We start from the raw sequence: 7,868 nt of genomic DNA, 5'->3' as shown, positions 1-7,868 counted from the left end.
ACAGGTATCTGCTTGGGGGGGAATATACACAGCTGCGACTATAATCGAAGAGAATTCCCTTGGGAGATAGCGTGGTCGGTATTTGACTAAGTAATTCTAGATCTGGTGAACAAAATGACTTGAGTTCCTGTATGTTGTTATTGTTACACCATGAATCATGAGGCATACATCTCCGCCCTTCATCTTACCAGAGAGATGTTTGTTTCTGTTGGCGCAACGCATGAAGAAACCCGGTAGATGCACCCACTCTGACAACATATTCCGGGTGAGCCATGTTTCTGTGAAACAGAGAATGCTACAATCTCTGATGTCTCTCTGGAAGGCAACTCGTGGCCTAATTTCATCCACTTTGTTGTCTAGAGACTGGAAATTGACAGGTAATATGCTCGGAAGTGGTGGGTGGTATGCTCGCCTTCTAAGTCTGACCAGGAGGCCGCTCCGCCTCCAATGTCCAGGGTGGAAGTCCAAACAAAGGATCCGCTTCGGTAAAGTCGTATTCCTGGTCGTAATGTTGGTAAGTTGACGTCGCTCTTATATCCAATAATTAATCCCGGCTGTATGTAATAACACTTAATGCAATTGTGTTAGTGGTCCATAGCTTATGCCTGCCCATACCATAACCCCACCGCCACCATGGGACACTCATGCCCACACTACGCCATACACGTGGTCTGTGGTTGTGAAGCCGGTTGGAAGTACTGCCAAACTCTCTAAAACGATGTCGGAGGCAGCTTATGGTAGAGAAATTAAAATAGAATGATCTGGCAACAGCTCTGGTAGACATTCTTACAGTCAGCATGCCAATTGTACACTCCCTCAAAACTTGAGAGATTTGTGTTGTTTGACAAAACTGCACATTTTAGAGTGGCCTTTTATTGTCCCCAGCACAAGGTCCACCTGTGTAATGATCATACTGTTAAATCAGCTTTTTGATATGTCACACCTGTCAGGTGGATGGATTATCTTGGCAAAGGAGAAATGCTCACTAACAGGGATGTAAACAAATGTGAATATTTGTTAAATCTATTCAAGAAAAGTCCAACTGAAAAATGTCAATAGTAGAATTCTTAGGTGAAGTCCTCAGCAATTGTTTTCTGTGCTACATCTGGAAAATGTTAATAAAATGTTAATGTTTTCTTTAACATTCTGTGTTGTGTCCATCAGTTAAAAACCTCTTGAGCCTATGGGGGGTGCTATTTCGATCTTGGAAAAATTGGTCTCCAAATTAAACTGCCTCGTACTCAATTCTTGCTCGTACAATATGCATATTATTATTACTATTGGATAGAAAACACTCTCTAGTTTCTAAAACCGTTTGAATTATGTCTCTGAGTGAAACAGAACTCCTTCTGCAGCACATTTCCTGCCAGGGAGTGAGATTTCAGAAATCTCGGCCTCTGTTCCCAGGTCAGTTTATAAGTCCCTGTGAAAGCTGTGGGGCTACAAACACTGCAAACGCCTTCCTCTAGATGTCAGTAAGTGGTGACAATTTGAATGGAGTCGATTGCGCAATCTGGGACCTTATATAAGACCCTGGTGCGGAAGTACCTTTCTTTTCAGCCGTGCGCTTGACGCAGAATGGACGTCGGACTGGCCTCCTTCCAAGCTTTGGTTTAGCCAGTTCTATATCTCTGGTCATGTTTTTATTCGTTATAGGTGTTAAAGACATCATAAGGTAGTTAATTTAAACCGACTTATAGCAATTTATATCAGTTTATTGCGATTTTCGGGCATTTCTTTGTGACGCACTTTCAAGAGTTGGACACTTTTCTGGTACATGCCGAACGTTAGTGGCCATTTCGACAGGACAAGAGGACATCTTTCGACCAAAAGACGATTGTTCTGGACAAAGGACACCTTTCCCAAGATTCTGATGCGAGTTCATCTAAAAGTAAGAACTATTTATGCTGATAAATCGTTGTTCTGTTGAAAAATGTTAAATGCATAAGCCGCCATTAATTTTTGGGTAGCTTCGCTTTAGCGCACCCTGTATTGCGCAGTAAGGTTAATTTTAAAAATGTAATTCAGCGATTGCATTAAGAACTAATTTGTCTTTCAATATGATGTACCAAGTAAATGAAGATAACTAAGGTAGGAGGGCGTGACAATAATTGTGTGCTGACTTTGTAGTGGTATTTATTAGCGAGGGGTAAAGAAAGATTTTTTGCGGGGGCCGCCAGGTAGGTATTAACCATGCGAAAGAAAGAGTAGAAGTAGAGAGAGTACCACTACAGACCTCACACACATCAGCCAAGAGACTGCCTAGAGTGTAGCCTGTTTACCAGATAGCCAATGGAGAGAAAATGAGAATACACATCCTATAAAACCACATTCTTAACAGCACAGGGTAACCCCACAAGAATATCCTCATACAATAATGATAATTAATGGCAGAGCAATTGAAACAGCCACTTCATACAAAAAAGACCCAGTTCATCCAAAGGATTTGCAATCATACTGTATTATCTTCCAGTGGATGAGTGCAGAGGGTTTTGAATGTGGGGAGGTGTTCATAAGACACAAACAAGAAGGCTTAAAAATGTCACAATCTTCTCGGCTACATGTCATAGTAACACCACCTCAATACAGTCAAATTAACACTACCCAACTTGCAAGCAACCCCCTTCTTAACTAAAATGTCCACCCAAATAATATCTGGCAGGGCAATAATAGTCAGCTTCTAAGAAACTTCAATGGGAAGTGCATTAGGAACAATAGAGAGTCTGTTGGCAGGGTAATACACCGTGGAATCGATAGAGGGAAGAGAAAAGAGAGAAGATGGAACAGAGAGATACTTAGCTGTGGTCTTTCAGGCGTGCCGGTGTAACTGTCTGACCGCCGATGGTTTTGTATGTTTAATGCTTGCAACAAATGTTCTATAATCATGCGATCCATAACCCCGGCGCGGTCCCAAACGAAATACAACCACCCGTAGAAGCGGTCACAGTGTAACCCCGATGATCTGAGTTAAATTAAATTCTTAACAACTACATACGCCTGAAAACAAACAACTTCTGCAGCATAGCACAGCACAATCAAACTTTGTCCGCGCCACCACGAAGAGCTCCCCCCAAAGAGCTGAACGCAGCTGATCTTTATTTCCTCCTTCCTTACTGCTCATGCGCTCTTAAAGTTGGCAGCGCACGGTGCAGGTTTTCGGCAAGGACTTCGCACAACTTCACAATTGAAATTGACATGAACTGACTGACTGGAGGGTGAAGAGTATGATTGATGAATTTAGATCAATAGTGTAAATGATGATGAATCAAGTGTGGGCTTTGTGTAGGCTAAATTCATTTAATAGGAAAGGCTGGGAAATGGCATATAATCTCCCCTCGGCGTGTAGTTCATAATGGCAAAGCTGAAAAAACAGAAACAGGGGAACAACTGAATGGTAATTCCTAACTGCCACAGGAAATCGGGCAAAGAAGACTAGCCTGCTAGCACTGTGAACAAACAGTGACCGGAAGCTGCCTGCCGCTCCGCGCAAGAACAACATCCAGCAAGAATCCCATTGTAATAAAAGACAATGTGGCTTTGCTATCCGCTCTAGGCTCTCCTTAGTGTTAAGTAAATTCGCAGCTGTTGAATTCACTGCCCGTGGATGTTTGAGAAATTAAAATCTATTGCCCGTAGCACTCACTTCTGTCATCAGATGTGCTTTGAGAGGCTATGTTACCTTCTTATGGCTGCAAGGGGCAGTATTGAGTAGCCAGTTATATCGTGCCCACCTTTCAAGCGGCCTCGTACTCAATTCTTGCTCGTACAATATGCAGATTATTATACTATTGATAGAAAACACTCTCTAGTTTTCTAAAACCGTTTGAGATTTATTTCTCTGAGTGAAACAGAAGTCATTCTGCAGCACACTTCTGACAGGAGTGGAAATGGTCAGAAATCGAATGCTCTGTCAATCTTCCTGCCATTTACATGGGCATGATACGTAAGAGTCACATACACTTCATAACAGCCTTCTATACAGCGGGCGCGAAGAGGACATGGATTTGCCTTCTGCTTTTGGCTCTCGTTACGGACGACTACATCTTCCGTCTTAGATTTTATATTTGATACAGTTGTGACCATATTATCGTAAAGTATGGTTTTTTCAAGTATAGCTTTAATCAGATATTAAATTTTTTCGGGAGTTTTTGCCGTGTTTCCGTTCTCTGACTTTTGTTTACGTTGGATGAGATCCGTGCCACTTTGGCAAGCTGCCCATGCTAAAATCAAGAGGGGAAAATTTGCCATTCCAGATCAACAACGACTGTTCTGGACAAGGACACCTTGTTTTTTTTTTTTTTCCAAAACATTCTGCGGAAGATCACCACAGAAAGAAACATTTTTAGATGCTATTTCTAATATTGTCGTGATGTGAACTGGTCGTTCGCGACCAAGTGTTCCCTGGCTATTGTGATCATACGCTAATTATAAGCTTATGCAGATTTGTTTTCGCTGTAAAAACATTTAAAATATCGGAAATTGGCTGGATACAAGATGCGCTTTCATTCTGAACCATTGAATTTTTCAGAAATGTTCTATGATGAGTTTAGCGTATTTGACGTTGGTTGTCTGTTAATACTCTGGCTGGCTCGTGCTTTGTTGCGGTAGGCATTGCTGATGGTAGCCTACGATGTAAAACTATTTTATACCTCAAATATGCAAATCTTTCGAACAAACAGAATTATGCTCACATATACAATGTTATCTGACTTGATCATGTACTGTTTCCATTTGATTTAGTTTCGGTTAGTTGCTTTTAGTCTTAGTTTGGTCGATTTGTGATTGCTACCTGATGTGAAACAGTCAAACTTCGTATTGTATAATTGGTGGTGGCAATCATTCGTGGTTAGTAATGATTTAATTTCTGCGTGTAAAACATTTGTAAAAATCGAACATGTTGCTGGATTCACAAGATCGTGTTCCTTTCATATGCTGTATTGGACTTGTATAACTGTGTGGAAAGTTAAATATTTCAAAAAATATAATCATTTGAATATCGCACCCTTGCACTTTGGAGCTGGCTGGTTGTGCATAAGTGTTACTGACGTCGGCTTGCACGCCAAACAAGGTAGGATCATATAACCTGCACCTTACCTTACAACCCAGACCAACTTCAATTTGCATTCCCGCCCCAACAGATCACGACAATGAAATCGCCTATCGCACAGCACACCGCCCATCCCATCCTCACAAAAGGACATACCTACAGTAATAAAATTATGTTTATTGATAATAGCTCAGCCTCAAACACCATAGTATCCTCCAAGCTCATCATAAGCTCTGGGCCTTGGTCTGAACCCGCATCTGTGCAAATGCGTCCTGGACTTCTGATGGGCGCCCCGGTGGTGAAAGTCAGGACCCAACATCTCCACTCCAACTGATGCTCCACACTGGGGCCCCACAAGTGCGTTTCTTAGCCCTCTCTCTGTGCCTCCCTGTTCACAGGCGCATGAAGCTCGTGGCCCCGCACGGCTCCAACTCAATCATCAAGTTTGTAGACGACACAAGCAGTAGTACGGCCTGATCACCAACAATGATGAGACAGCCTACACGGAGGAGGGAGGGCCTTGGCGGTGTGGTGCCAGAAAATAACAGGATCTTTAAACAGAAACAAACGGCTAGAAACGTAGACTGACTGTGCAGAGATTACAATCTGGCAGGCGTGGAAGTAGGAGGGCCTGAGTATTTGTAGAGGCTTAATTAAATGGCACAGGTTGCAACCTGGTGGGATCTGCTCGTGACTCCAGCACTCTGTCTCTGCCCACAAAATCACTCTCTCTCTCACACACACATCACACACACACATTCACACACACCACACACCACCAACACACACCACACACACCACACACACACACACACACAAACACACACACACACACACACACACACACACACACAATCACACACACAGCACACACACGGGAGAGAGAGCACTGGGGGCGTGGTGGATAGGTCAAGGAGACACAGGAATGAGCAGTAGAAAGGGCGTGGCAGGAGCAGTTGTTACAAGGTATTGCTCTTTTGCTAACGTGGTTAGCTAATAGATTTACATATTGTGTCTTCCCTGTAAAACATTTTAAAAATCAGAAATGATGTCTGGATTCACAAGAAGTGTATCTTTCATCTGGTGTCTTGGACTTGTGATTTAATGATATTTAGATGCTAGTATTTACTTGTGACGCTATGCTAGGCTATGCTAGTCAGCTTTTTTACTGATGGGGGTGCTCCCGGATCCGGGTTTGGGAGGAACTAGAAGTTAAGCATGTCTATAAAGGCTTTATGAATGGGAAAATAGAAATTAGTTTACATTGACTAAATAGAATTCATACATATACATGTAATGTTGGTGTTATAAAACAGAGTGGCAAACTGCACAGTTTTTTTTCTCTTGAATATTTAAACATACAATATACTTGAAGTGAAGACGCTCAACAACTACATAAAATTAACAAACTCCCATCCAGAGTGACACACAGAAGCAACCAGGGTCAACGCCCTGCTCAAGGGCACGTCGACAGATCTCCCACAAGGTCAAAAACGGGGACCCGAACCAGCGATACATCAGCCACCGGCCACCAAGCTCCCAACAGCCAGGCCACCAGCCCTCCAAGATCCACTGCACAGTTAATTACCATGAAGTACTGAGCTTTAAACACTTTATGAATGGGAAAATAGATTGGACTTTACACTGACGGCATATGTGGGACCCATAGTAATATTAGACAATGCGTTATGGATATGTAGTCAAAGTAAATTGTTACTGATTAGTTAATTTACATAAACTATTTAAAAAAATGCCAGACATAATTCTTAAGTAGGGTACTTCCTTACCTGTGGTGAGGGTTGTTGACACCAGTTGACTTTGCTTTCCATTTTCCACCACAGTGCAGACAGTAACAGAGTACTGAGTACCACCTTGCAGGTCAGAGAGAGTGATGCTGTGTGAAGACGTGGTAGTGATGTGTGGTTCTGTCCCTGGACAGTGGTAGGAAATCTGGTAATGATGTTGGGTTTGGTCCAATCCTGGTGGCTGGTTCCAGCTAACCGCAGCTGATGTGGTGTCCACTGAGTCAACAGTCAGCTGGTCTGGAGCAGGAAGCACTAAGGGAAAACACATTATTGTCAGTGCTACAGTTTAAAGTTATTTAAAATTCCCATTTGTTATATTTTTTCCCTCGTAGAATGGTAGGCCAACTAGGCTTGGGTGCATTATTTGCGGTTGAATTGATGACATGTTGGCGGTAGCCTACCTGACTTTCTGCTTGGAATGTGGAAAAGCCTCTTAATCTTGAACATCGAACGCCAAGTGTCATCTGTTGAGAAAAACCTATATTAATGTGTTTTCCCAACTTAATATATTTCATTAAACTGTTGACAGCCCCTCTCTCTGCACACTCAAGAAAGGAATGAAGGAGAGAGAATCTATGGAAGAGATTGGTGTGTTTTTTCCACTATCTAATTATAACTAAACAGACGCACGTCCTCAACTGGCAGCTTCATTAAATAATAACCGCAAAACAACAGTCTCAACGTCAACAGTGAAGAAGCGGGATGCTGGCCTTCTAGGTAGAGTTGCAAAGAAAAAGCCATATCTCAGACTGTCCAATAATAAGAAAAGATTAAGGTGACCAAAAGAACACAGACACTGGACAGAGGAACTCTGCCTACAAGGATAAATCCCGGAGTCGCCTCTCACTGTTAAAGTTGAAACTGGTGGTTCAGTCTCCTCTGAACAGTTGATGTTGAGATGTGTCTGTTACTTGAACTCTGTGAAGCATTTATTTGGGCTGCAATCTGAGGTGCAGTTAACTCAAATGAACGTATCCTCTGAGGCCGAGGTAACTCTGGGTCTTCCTTTCCTGTGG

General features: G+C 42.5%; 1 long non-coding RNA gene across 1 annotated transcript in view; it reads right to left on the bottom strand.

Annotated features, from left to right (window-relative positions):
* The window catches only part of LOC139025301 (uncharacterized), a 26,876-nt gene extending 19,776 nt beyond the window's left edge, over positions 1–7,100 (bottom strand). The window contains exon 1 of the long non-coding RNA XR_011476861.1: positions 6,835–7,100. This is a non-coding gene — a long non-coding RNA (uncharacterized lncRNA). The remainder of the gene's footprint in view (positions 1–6,834) is intronic.
* Between the last annotated feature and the right edge of the window lie 768 nt (positions 7,101–7,868).

The sequence above is a fragment of the Salvelinus sp. IW2-2015 genome, unplaced genomic scaffold (assembly GCF_002910315.2).
Source record: "Salvelinus sp. IW2-2015 unplaced genomic scaffold, ASM291031v2 Un_scaffold2482, whole genome shotgun sequence".
NCBI classification, from domain to species: Eukaryota; Metazoa; Chordata; class Actinopteri; order Salmoniformes; family Salmonidae; genus Salvelinus; species Salvelinus sp. IW2-2015.
The sequence above is the reverse complement of the archived record's forward strand: the minus strand, read 5'-3'. Positions and strand labels throughout refer to the sequence as shown.